This window comes from Balaenoptera musculus, chromosome 3 (genome assembly GCF_009873245.2).
Source record: "Balaenoptera musculus isolate JJ_BM4_2016_0621 chromosome 3, mBalMus1.pri.v3, whole genome shotgun sequence".
Taxonomy (NCBI): domain Eukaryota; kingdom Metazoa; phylum Chordata; class Mammalia; order Artiodactyla; family Balaenopteridae; genus Balaenoptera; species Balaenoptera musculus.
In genome coordinates, this window is record NC_045787.1 from 166,671,091 (window position 1) to 166,684,061 (window position 12,971).

At 49.5% G+C, this 12,971-nt stretch overlaps 1 protein-coding gene across 2 annotated transcripts in view; it reads left to right on the top strand.

Moving 5' to 3' along the window:
* The first annotated feature begins 975 nt into the window (after nt 1–975).
* RFX2 (regulatory factor X2) overlaps nt 976–12,971 on the top strand; it is a 94,348-nt gene continuing 82,352 nt past the window's right edge. For both annotated transcript variants that reach the window (XM_036848030.1, XM_036848032.1), the window contains exon 1: nt 976–1,144. The gene's annotated coding sequence lies outside the window, so the exon portion shown is untranslated. The remainder of the gene's footprint in view (nt 1,145–12,971) is intronic.

Consider the following 12,971-nt stretch of genomic DNA (forward strand, 5'->3'; position numbering starts at 1 on the left):
TCTCAGAACAAGCTTTTTCTCCTCGTGTTCCAGCCGCTTCTCCCAAATAACTATATGTTTACTTTATTATTCTGTTTATTGTCAATCTCCCCCCCCCCAAAAAAAAACAAAAAACGCTGAGAGGGTCCCTTGTTTGTCCCATTCAAAAGTAGTTGAACCTACTACCTGGGGGTAGGGAGGAGAGGAAAATGTTGGCAAACATTTTCTGTGAAGTACCAGATAGTAAATATTTTAGACTTTGCTTAAGTCATCCCATCTTTGTGCAAATGCTCAAGTCTTTAGTACCCAACTCTTGTCTCTATGGGACAAGTTTCCGTGTCCCTTAAAGGAACGGGGGGAAGCTGTGTTCCAAAAAACCTTTAATTACGAGCACAGGCAGGCAGAATTTGGCCCGCGGGCCATAGTCTGTCGTCCATAAAGGAGCTGAAAATACTGGATTCAGTAAAATAAAATAGACTTTAATATAGTTTCCACGTGCCACGAAAGAGTCTTCTTTTGATTTTTTTTTTTAACCACTTAAAACATATTTTAAAATTCCCAGCTTGTGGGCCATGAAAATAAGGCAGTGGGCCGCATCTGGTCCGCGGGTCGGAATTTGCTGACCCCGGACCTAGACTGTGCTAGGACGCCCGACAATAAGCGAAGGTCCCCGGATCCCCAAAACTCGGCCTTCCGGGAGCGGCGCAACCAACACCCGGCCCGTGCGCGCCTCCCGCCTACCAACCCTCCCAGCGCCGCCCGCCTCCCTCCAAGCCCCGCCCTCCTTCGGGGCGATTGGTCGAACCTCGCCCTCTTCCTCGCCGGGGAACTCCCCCGCTGACAGGCACTGCGGGCAGCCAATGGAGAGCTGCAGGGTCTTGCGCCCCGCCCTCATCGCGCCCGTTGGAAGCGGGCCGTTGAGGGGGTGGGGCGTGGAGCCTGGTAACCGTTGCCGATAACAACGCCCCGCCCCGTCGCGGCAGGAGGGCAGGCGGCGAGAGGCGGGCGGGCGCCGGGAGCGGGAGGAGGAGCGGCAGCCGCCGCCACCGCCGCCGCCATAGAGACTGTAGCCGTGGAGACTGTTACTTACCAACGGGGACCAACACGCAGCAGCCGCCACCGCCGCCGCGGGAGCCGTTGCGCGAAGTCCCGGCCGGAACTCCAGGTGACCGATGCGACCGCCCCGGGCCCTGCCCGGCCGGGGAGTACTGGGGGCGGCGGGGATCCCGATCGGGGGTCGGGGAGCGGGCAGCGCAGTCCCTGCCGTTCACCCCAAACGTACGGGATGGCGCGCCCGCGGGACCTCCCTCCGCACCCCGAGTCCCGACAGCGCGGCGGAGTTTGGAGTGGCCGTGGTCTCCTTCTTCCTTTTAACCAAACTCGGGGAGAGGTGAGGACCTATCGGCTCACTTTTTACAAAACTTCCTGAGTTGGGGGCTCCCGGGGAACCGTCTTTCACTCTTACCCTCAAAATCCCCGGGTTAGGGGTGCCCCGGGAACCCCTCTCAAGCTTTTACCTTCAAACTCCCTGAATGTGGGGCTCCTGGGGAACCTCTTCTCACTTTCGTTCCCCAAATCCTTAAGCTGGGGGTGCCCGAGGACCTCTCTCTCACTCTTCCCCTCAAACTCCCTGAATTGGGGGGCGCCTTAGCAGCGCCTTTCGAACTCTGACATTTAAACTTCCTGAATTGAAGGCGCCTGGAGGCTCCTCCTGTTTGCTCCCCAAATCTCTGAAATTGGGGCGCCCCTGGGACCTTTCTCTCACCCTTAAACTCAAATTCCTGAATTGAGAGGGCCTAAAAGATTCGTTCTCACCTTTACCCTCAAAGTTCTGAATGTGGGCTGTCCCGGGGATCATCGTTTTGACCCCGTTCCCGAATACTGAATTTGAGGGCTCTCTGTAACCCCATCCTCACTTTTTAACCAAAAGTCGGTGAGCTGGTCTAGGCGAAGAACCCCTCCCCTCCTCACTTTTTGACCACGAACTCCCCGAGAATCTGGCTTCCCAGAGACCCGTGTCTCACCTTTTCATCAAGAATCCTCGCGTTTAGGGCTCCTCGGATACTCCTCCGCTCTGTCCCTGGTAACCCGCGTTCCCAAGTTTGGGGGGAATCCTGGATCCGCCAGGCCTCCACGCCCCAGGAAGCGCTACGCACCGCCGCAGCACCCCTATTTGGACTGATCGCGAAGCAAGAAAAGTTTCACCGAAAAGGGTTGTGGGTTTGTGTTTTGTTTTGTTTTTGTTTTTTTTTAATTTATTAATTTATTATTTTGCTTAAAGAGCCCAACTTGTGGGCCCAAACTGCTCGGTGGCATTTTCTCCGCGGGTTGTGGGAGTGCGTGGGTGTGTGTGTGTATGTGTGAATCCATCCCCCACCCCCGACCCCCGAAAACACGCCCCCCTCCAAATGCTCTTGATTCCTTTTCTTTTCCCTCTGGGACAAGCCGCGGCGCTCCCTCCAGGCTTCTGTTGCTGTTGGTTTTTCTCGCTGCTGCGCTAAGAAAAGTTGCGTTTCCGATCCTAGTGGCTATTTCAAGGGCCCCCGGGGCCCAACTGCCCCTGCCATTCCGGCGGCGGCGGCGGGGGTGGTTCATCGTCCTAATTTTAACCTCCCGGTTGCCCCAGCAGGAATGAGGGAGAAGGGCAGGATGTAGAACACAAGTCCAGGGCTGCCTTCCGCGGAGACATCATTCCTGCTTCTGGTGTTTTCATTATGCACCGCCCCTCCCCCCCCAAACATAAAATTATTTTCTTGCTTTGTGCATTGAACTGTCGGTGCAGACTGTCATGAGTTTTTCCCCCGCCCAATCAGCTTTATCTCTGCAAATCCAAAATAGCAAACCTGATAGAAGGCTCTCCATGTCAACTAAGACCTACCCAAAAAAAATCAAAATAATGACAACAACGACAACAGAAAACATTAATAACAAAAACTTTTTTTTTTTTGCCTGCACATATTGGCAGCACATTTTTATCTTGTTGCTTCATAATCTGAAACATTATTTGTTTGCTCATATTGATATAAAGACCCTTACCCTCTGTGCCGGGGAGTACCAGGGGCTGGTCACCTGTTCTTTCTCCCACTCCAGTTTAAAAACTTGAACTGACTCTAAAATAACCTTAGAAATGGTTACTCACCTACTCTGGCCAGAGAAAAAGAGTGTATGGTACCACCCCACCCCCCAGGAAAGGAATTTAATTTCCTTAATTACTGGTGCTAATTTTGCCAACAGGCTTGGTAGAGTATCCGGCGGGACTTGGTAGTCTTTTTTAAAAAAGACTTCTAATAATATATGATGGAAAAGATAACTGGTTCCAGGATCCTGTGGTGTTCCAACTGATGTGGGTCAGGAATGAATGCAGAAACAGTTTGCCCCTGTGGTAAAAGCAATATGAACTATTTGCCTCTTTAGGTGCATTCCTCTCATCCCAGATAAACCTCTGAGATGCTCGAAAGGGGAGTCCAGGAGGAGAGGGGCAGAATTATTAATGACCCCCAGTAACAGAACAAGTCCTTTGAAATTCAGTTGATATCTGCTTTCTGGGTGCAGGCCACATATCACCTTAATATTCATCTTTAACCGGGTTTATCACTGAAGCACCTGCCAGGCTGGAGTCATTCACCAGAAATGCAGATGCTGGGAAATTGTTTATCTGGCTCTTATTCCTTAGACCTAATTTGTAGTTTCAGATTCGAGTTAAAATTAATTAATATTAATCGATATTTAATTAATTGAATTTTCATTAATAGTATATATAATTGAGTCAACATTTTAAATGTGCTTGCAGGATTTTTATAGTCACAGGTGGTGGTTTTGCTTGTAAAATTCCAGAGCCAGAAGGAACCATATCTTATAGTATATTCGGCTCTTTTTTTTTTTTTTAACATCTTTATTGGAGTATAATTGCTTTACAATGATGCATTAGTTTCTGCTTTATAACAAAGTGAATCGGCTATACATATACATATATCCCCATATCTCTTTCGGCTCTTTTTAATTAATGCAGGTTGACCACTTATTGAAATAACGTGCTGCCCTATACACACCTACTTATTTGTAAAATGTGAAACTTTTTTCAAAGCAAGGGAAGTTCTCAGAGAAACTGCCTCCCTTGTCAGGACCCTCACGGAACCCAAGATCAGCAAAGGACTTCTTATAGGAAAAGACAAAAGAGAGGGAGAAGCTTAGGAGAGGAAGACCCAGAATTAAGGGGGCGTGTGGGGTAAAGAGTGGGGGCACAGGATGGGGGGCAGAGCCGTGGAGAGCCCACCCCATGGGCTGGCAGGCTGCAGCTGGTGAAGATGGTGATGCTGACAGGCAGCTTAGAGGCAAGGGCTTAGTCCCCCAGTCTGCTCCTCTGAAGGCTCCGAGCTCCCTTAGTGAACATCAGCCGGCTTCTCCTGGCTGCTCAGGCCAACACGTTGGCGTCGTCCTCCAGCCCTCTCTCTCTCAAGCCATCAGCAAAAAGGTAGAGTCCTAGAATCTGACCACGCCTCGCCACCTCCACCGCCAGCCCCTGGTCCGAGCCTCTTGCCCAGATGATTCCAGCCTGTTCACCAGATATCGTATCATGTCCTGTTGCGATCCTCAGATTGGATGAACGGGGTCAGGGGTCAAAGGAAAGGAAAAATACAAGTCCCAGCCCTGGATGCTGCTGATGTGGGCTTTAGGGCCCCACAGAGAAGGGGTTAACGTTGATTAGCTCTGTGACTCCAGGTAAGGTTTGGCATCGGTGAAAGAGAAAATCACTTATATGGTTTTGATATTAGAAATAATATTATAGGGAATTCCCTGGCGGTCCAGGGGTTAGGACTCTGCGCTTCCACTGCAGGGGACACAGGTTTGATCCCTGGTCAGGGAACTAAGATCCCGCAAGCCATGCAGTGCAGCAAAAAGAAAAAAAAAAAGAGGAAATAATATTATAACTGTTTAGCCCAGGTTCTGGCACAGAATAGGTGCACAACGGAGTAGCTATTATTATTGTTGTTGTTATTTTTATTATTAGAACAAGCAAACAAGCAGTGTGGCCTGCCTGGGGTGATTTTTTAATTTTGGTTTCTTGACCACCCAATGCTGAGGAGACATTCAGTAAATAACATCTTGCTCGATTGAGTGGGTGAGCCTTCCCACTGTCTGTTTTAAGGTGGGACCTTACCCTTCGATTTGCATAGAATTCTCAGGTACAGATATGGCACCGCTGCAAGCGTTAAGTGCTGGGCAAAACCAAAAAACAACCCAAAAAGTGTCTCCCAGTCCCCCACATCTTGGTTGGGGTATCGGTCCATCTGAAATCACTCCCAAAACATCACACTTCCAGACAGGTTTTGCCAAGCAGCCAGCTCTGCAGGCAGAACCTACAGATGAGAAAATTTAAAAACTGGTTTCCCCTCTCCGTTAGTGCTGGCTCTTAGGTGCCAATCCTGTCGAAGTCTGGAAATCAGCCACTTGGAGGTGAGAACAGTCCTGGTCTTCATGCCAGGATTTGACTGGAGCAGACAGCATGGCCTTGCTCCTTGCTACACCTCACTTCTTTTTTCCTGAAGTGCATTCCTATTTTATGATACATAGGTTTTATATGTTTTAAAGCATGGTTTCATGCCCTGGTAACCTCATTTTAAATTGTGGTCAATTCTATGAATTTACAAAAAATACAGTTGTCTTCCCAAGCCTATGGATGATACATACAGCACGTGGATTTCAGATGCTGTGAATCAGATTATACCTGCCATAGTCCATGTTTAAAGATAAAAAAAAAAAATTCTAAAGCCATTAAAAATCTAGAACTTACATGTGATGGCCAATATAGTGATTATTTGTCATTTACCATGTAACAAAGCCCAGATGTGCTATATATAGTAAACCTGTTTCTACTAAGATCTCTGCAGTTATTTGGAGTGTGTGTGTGTGTAAGAACTGGGCTCCTGGTGTCCAGGGAAGTTCTTCAGGAGGTGACAGGTGAGCTGAGACTGTCATGATGAGAGGGAGCAGCCCTCTGCTGTTCAGAGGGAAGAGCCTTCCAGGTGGGGCGGGGTGGGGGGCAGCAGGTGCAAAGGTCCTGCGGCAGGAGGAGTCAGCTGGGCCTGGTCGGAGCAGAGAAAGGCGGCTGTGTGGCTCATAACTGGTGAGCATAAGGAGGAGAGGCACAGGGCCCCAGAGGCCATGGGGAGGACTCTGGCTGCTATTCTAAGTATAAATTAAGTTGTTGGGAGATTTCACCTCTGCCTGTAGCTGTCAGAGCCGTGGTGTCCAGTTGTTTGCTGGAAAACCTGCTTTCTGGACCTCTGCCATTTCTTCATCGCTCGTTCATTCATTCATTCATTCCTTTCTGAGTCAGACACTATCCTATGAGGTTACAGAGACCAAAGACCAACTAGGAGAGGGCGACAGTTTCAGAACGGGGATGGGCTAGAGGTCTCTCTAGGGCATGTGTGTGGCAGGCCACTCACCTGGAGGGGCCACGAAAGGTGTCCAAGAGGAGGCGGGCTGGAGCGGAGTCTTGATGTACAAGCAGACTGGTGGGGAGAGCCGTGGTGTGGCTGTGTTTTCCGGAAGCCGAGTGCAGGGTACAGGGGAGATCAGGCCAGAGAGGAGAACAGGTGTCGGCACACACAGCCTGTTTTTTGGAAGCAAAGTTTCACTAGAACACAGCCACGCTTGTTCATTTCCATACCGTCTCTGGCTGCCCTTTTGAGGCCACGGCGGGGTTGACTATTTGCGACCGACACAGAACGTGGACCGCAAAGCCTAAAATATTTACTGTCTGGACTTTTACAGGAAAAGTTTGCCGACCCCTGGCTGGACGAGTGGGACTCGTCTGGTGCTGGGCTGAGAGGTTTGCTGGGGAAGCACTTTGTGATCAGATGGGATTTTGGTAGGTGTAGCGAAAGGTATGGCGTCTGGAGGATGGCGACGGAGAATTAACAGCTGCCATGGTCCAGACCCAGGGCGATGGCGAGCTGGCTGACAGCACCAGCCGGGGACGCTGCGTGGGGACAGAGCTGCAGGGTTCTCGGGGCTCTGAGGACCCGGTGACTCTCTTGGGACCAAGGGCAGGGAGGAGCCCAGGGCGATCCCTGGGTGTCTGATTTTGGGGATCAGGTAGAACAGGCCGCTTCAGTGAGTCAGGGATCCTGGGAGAAGCTAGTGGGGCGGAGAGGGGTAATGCGTTCAGGTGTGGGCTTGGCCAGCTTGAGATGCACGGGGGCCAGCCGAGTGCGGGCAGTTTCCTGCCAGGCTGCTGGATTTCAGGGTCTGGAGACAGTGGGGGATGGTGGGGGGACGCGCAGTCCAGGCTGGAGGTCAGGATCTGGGAGCTGTCAGCATGTAATTGGTCATTTCAGTCGTGAAAATGGATGAGCTCACTCAGAGAGGTGGAGAGTGAGAAGGCCAAAGGTAGAACCATCAGATTTCAAGGAGCAGGAAACCAACGAAGAGTCATAGGAAAGTGGTTTTTTACAAAATGATGGCAAAATATAATGACATAAAGTTAAGCGCACATCTCAGTGGCATTAAGGACATTCATTGTTGTGCAACCATCCCCACTGTCCATCCCCAGAACTTTCTCATCTCCCCAAACTGAAACCCTGTCCCCATGAAACACTGACTCTCCAGCCCTTCCCCCAGTCCCTGGCCCCCACCATCTACTTCCTGTCTCTACGGATTTGACTTCTCGAGGGACCTCCTGTGAGTGGGATCAGACAGTATTCGTCCTTTTGTGTCTTGCTTATTTCACTGATGATCTCAAGGATCATCCATGTTGTAGCAGGTGTCAAAATTTCCTTTCTTTTTAAAGCTGAATAATATTCCATTGTGTGGATGGACCACATTTGTTTATCCTTTCATCCCTCGATGGATGTGTGGACTGCTTCCACACTTGGCTACTGTGAATCACGCTGGACAGAGAAGATTTCGCAGCAATTCTTAGGTGAGGGGGGAACCTGGGAAAGGGCTCTGAAGGCAGAGGGGGAAGTAACTCAAGGACTGAGCACCAGGGACAGTGAGGCCTGGTAGAGACCAAAGCGATCATCAGATGGGGACAGTTCCCTGGCAGGAAGGGGAAAGGACGCGTCCCCACAGAACGACAGAAGGCTTGGCTCATGAGCTCCTGTCTCCTCGGAAAACTTGAAATCACACTAATGATATAGAAGCCCATTCCTGAAGTTGCAGCAACGCTTAATTATGCTTATATTTTTAAAACGCAAACTGTTTATCTTTTCGAAATAGTGCCATGTTTCCAGGATATGTTTCTGTCCAAAAGGTGATCTGTGGGGTAAGGCCAGGGAAGCAATTTCCCCCCAGAATCACCAGCCCACAAAAATTCACCCCATCCAGGGAGAACCCAAAGAAAACACCACCTGGAGCTTTCCCACCTCGCCTGTCCTTCTCAGAATACGTACAGATGGAGCCTGCTTGGAGGAAAAATAAATTCGGAATTCCAGACCCACAGAAAACAGCTTGAAGGATGTGCTTCGATTTTGAAAAGAATTCTCCATTTTCTAGAAGAATTCACCATACTGGGGACCTCTTTATATTTAGAGCTCTCTAGGGTTTCCATCTGTTCAGCAAATATTTGTGGGTCCCAAATATCAAACATCTGAGTTGCTTAGAATTAGTCGAATACTTAAGTGTATTCATAGATCGTCATGCGGGGAGTTACGAGGGGAGAAGGTGATAGAGAAATTTTAAATTGTTAGCCACCATTGGCCACTGACATTCAGACTGGAAGTTAAAGCATGAAGCGGGTATAATTCCAGGGCTCATCAATTGTGTACATCGTGGTACGCTGATACGGCCAACTCTTAAAATGACAAGCAGGCGTGAATAGAAGGTATTTCTGGAAGCCCTGTAACCACGGAATTCGTCACTGGCCTGAGTCCACAGCTGGCCGAGCCGTTGTCACCTGGCCTGTGCTCCCTAAGGAGACTCAGCGGGCACCGGAAGAGACTCACCGATGAGCAGTTTTCTAACTGAACAAACCACAGGGTGACAGAGTTAGACGTGGTGGCCGGGCAGCGCTGTGGGGCCTCACCCAGATTCCGGGTAGGGAGCTCCTCGGGGCGCAGCCTTGCTCCTTTCTCTCTTGTAGCCCCAGTGGCCTGAGGAGCTCAGCCTTCCTCTCCTGTTCTAGAAGCAGGACTTCTCCAGCCTCTAGCTCTACAGTGACAGCGCGCTCAGAATCACTCCCAGATCCTGCGTGGGCCTGTGTGCCGTTGGCTCACGGTTCTCACTCACCTCTTCATCTCCTCCCAGTCCAGCCCACCGTGGCTCTCCTGGGCTGTGTCAGGGGGAGAGGATGGGCACATTCTCTCTGCCTTTTGTAGCCAATCAGATGGACTGGCCCCTCCCCTTCGTTGTAACCACGCCGTACTTAGCTCGGCATTCAAGGCTCGTCTCTGTCCAGCCCCATCTCCCTTTTCAATTGCCTGTCTTTCACGACTTCTCCAAATGGACTTGCCATGCCTTAAACAGATCTTATACTCGGGTCTCCCCTCGTTCTGAAATGTCATTTCTACTGACGAAAAATCTTAGCTCTTCTCCGATGCTCTTTCGCCAGGGACCCTTGAGATGTTAATTGGTGAGCTAAGTGGGGAAACAGAAGACTAGGCCAGGTTTCTCCAACGCATCGCCATTGACTTTGGGGCCTGATCGTTCTTGGTGGGAGGGCGGGGAGGCCGTCCTGGGCCTCGTAGGAGGTTGAACACAGCACCCCTGGCCTCCACCTGCCAGGAGCGCCCACCCCTTGGCAAATGTCCCCTGGGGGGCAGAATCACCCCCTAGTTAGGGACCCCAGGATTAATCAGCCAGAGGTGCCAGGGCACATAGATTTCACATCCCAAGACGACATGGACGTGCCGTAGTGGTTTGCGTGTCTCATTTCCTGTTCTCGGTTGTGAGCTCCCGGGGGACAGGGACAGCTGTCCCTGCCGCACTTCCCACAGAGCTTTGTACTTCACACGTGAGTGAATCAAACACTTGAGCCCAGAGAGCTCTTCAGAGGGCGAGGCCTACATGGAGTAACAAAGCAAAAATCACCAACCCCTTGCCCGATGTCTGCTAGCCGTCAAAACTCCATGTTTTTGATTCAGCTTAGGTTAACATTCCAGCCCTTTCAATATGTAGTTTTCCTGTACCAAATCCCCAGAGAAATTTTAATCAAAGACCCCTGCTGTTAATGGCCTCCCCTTTTGGCCCAACCAAAATTGCAAGTCAACATCTTTTCCAGAAAGCAGGGATCTGCCTGGGAACGTGGAGTCTTACCACCCAACTGCTGCCAGGTCCCAAAGCCAGGAGCCCTGTACACGGTGGACAATGTTAAATGCCTAGTTCTGCGTCCAGCCGATTGCAACGGCTCGATTCATATTTGTTTGCTTTGGAACTTTTCAAAGATGTCACTCTGTTAAAAAGTCGATTTGAAACGAACGTGCTTATGTCTGTTAGATTTATTTCATCCACAAAACATGGCACTCAGAATTTGTGGACTGAACGAATTCTCCTTCCTGCAGAGTGATAGGGCCACTTGTCACTGTTTGGAACCAGCTTTTGCAGCGGCTCTGGCCATTTGTGAAGGGTGCCGGGTGCTAATAAAACTTCACTTATGGGCATTGAAATGTGAATTTCATGTCATTTTCATGTGTCACAAAATATTTTGACTCTGATTTTTTTTCAACCATTAAAAAATGTAAAAATCATTCTTAGTTTGTGGACCGTACAAAACCAGGCAGCAGACTGGGCCGGACTTGGCCGTGGGCGCGGCTGGTGGTTTGCTGACCTCTGCCCTGCGATAGAGGATGGAGTCCAGGAGCGTTCACAGCCTGTTTTCCCAGAGAACCCCCGGTCCACACCCTCTGCTTCTCCTGCCTCCCCGCCCGCATGACACGCACACCTTCCTGTGCACGGCGCCTGCTCTTGAACTGGCCCCCCCTCCCTGTCTACCCCCCACCCATGGGATGGTCTTGCCTGTCCCGCAGCATCCAGGATGGGACCCTCCCAGGTTCCCCGCCCCAGGGTTTATGGTCCCAAGTTCCATCTGGAGTCTGCACCTGTCACCTTTGCCACAGAAGGAGTTATCTGTGTGTCTCCTTATCTCTCTCACGCAGGGTAAGACCCCTGAGGACAGACCAGGTCTGTCTCTGTAGGGCACCAATTAGAGTAATTATTTGTTGAATTGACTCGAGTTCTTACTAGGTCAAGATCTGACTGAGCTCTAAAATCATTTCGCTTACTTTCTAGTAAAATAGGGCCTCGTGAGAGATTTGCAGTTTCCCGGTTGGGTGGTTTATTCTAGGAGTCCCCTGGATCACGACTGTCCAGCGGAGACATAATGCGACCTGCGTGTGTCATTTAAAATTTTCTAGTAGCCACGTTCTAAAAAGTAAAAACAGGTGAAATTAATTTGAACAGTATATTTTATTTAATGCAGTATCTCCAAAATATTGTTGTTTTTTTAACACGGCATCTATATGAAACAGTTTTTATTGAGGTAGTTCACGTCCTTCTTGGTGTGCAGAGTCTCTGAAATCCAGTGTGTAGTTTACACCCGCGGCGTGTCTGGGTTCGGACCGGCCACATTTCACGAGCTCAGTATTGGGCACTGTGGGTAAAAGTGTTAAAATGAGGACAGCCATCACCTTTAGGCCATCCCTACTCTTTTTATTTTTAAAAAAATTTTTATACATCTTTATTGAGGTATAATTGCTTCACAATGCTGTGTTAGTTTCTGTTGTACAACAAAGTGAATCAGCTATATGCACACGTATATCCCCATATCCCCTCCCTCTTGCGTCTCCCTCCCACCCTCCCTATCCCACCCCTCCAGGTGGTCACAAAGCGCCGAGCTATCTCCCTGTGCTACGCGGCTGCTTCCCCCTAGCCATGCATTTTACAGTCGGTAGTGTATATATGTCCATGCTACTCTCTCACTTTGTCCCAGCTTCCCCCTCCCCTTCCCCATGTCCTCAAGTCCATTCTCTACATCTGCGTCTTTATTCCTGCCCTGCCCTTAGGTTCTTCAGTACCATTTTGTTTCTAGATTCCATATATATGCGTTAGCACACGGTATCTGTTTTTCTCTTTCTGACTGTCTTCACTCTGTACGACAGCCTCTAGGTCCGTCCACCTCACTACAAACAGCTCAACTTCGTTTCTTTTTAGGGCTGATCCCTACTCTTTTTAAAAGGCGACCACTGTTTGAGCTCTTTACTGTGTTCAGTACTTCCTAGCCTCACTCAAAGGTCTGAGTAGCACAGGTCCCCCCTGCCTCAGATGTTTGCCATTTTCTAAAGTGATCATGACTGGACTTTGCAAACAAAGCAGGTGTCCACTCTGGGCCACTGGGCAGTTTGATCCCACAATTCCCTAGGGACCGTTTGGGGACTTTGAGATCCTTATGGGCAGTGCCCGGAAGTCTGTTTATTTCCTCTTTTCAATTAGGGAAGTCATATCTTTTCACTGTAGAAAACATTCAACTAGCGCAAAAAAAATAAAAAGGGAAAAGAGAGCCTCTGGCTTCCTCCTCTTCTCTCCTCCTGCCCCTTCCACCGCTGATAAAGTTCAGCATGGATCCTTTGAGATACTTTGTGTGCAGATAAAACATTCTCACTGATACTTTCTTATTTTTTAATTGAAATGTAATTCACATATCATAAAGTTCACCCCTTTGTAAAGTGTACAATTCCGTGGTTTTTAGTATAGTCACAAGGTTATGCAACCATCACCGCTATCTAGTTCCAGAACATTCTATCACCCCAAAAAGAAACCCCGTCCCCGTTAGCAGTCACCCCCATGCCCCTCCCCAGCCCCTGGCAGCCACGAGTCCACTCTCTGTCTCTGTGGATTTGCCTGTTCTGGACGTTTCATATAAATGGAATCACTCACTCTGGCCTTTTGCGACTGGCTCCTCTTACTAAGCTTCATGTTTTCAGGGTTCATCCACATTGTGGTGTGTGTCAGTGCCTCATTCCTTTCACGTAGGCAAAAAAAAAGGATCATAT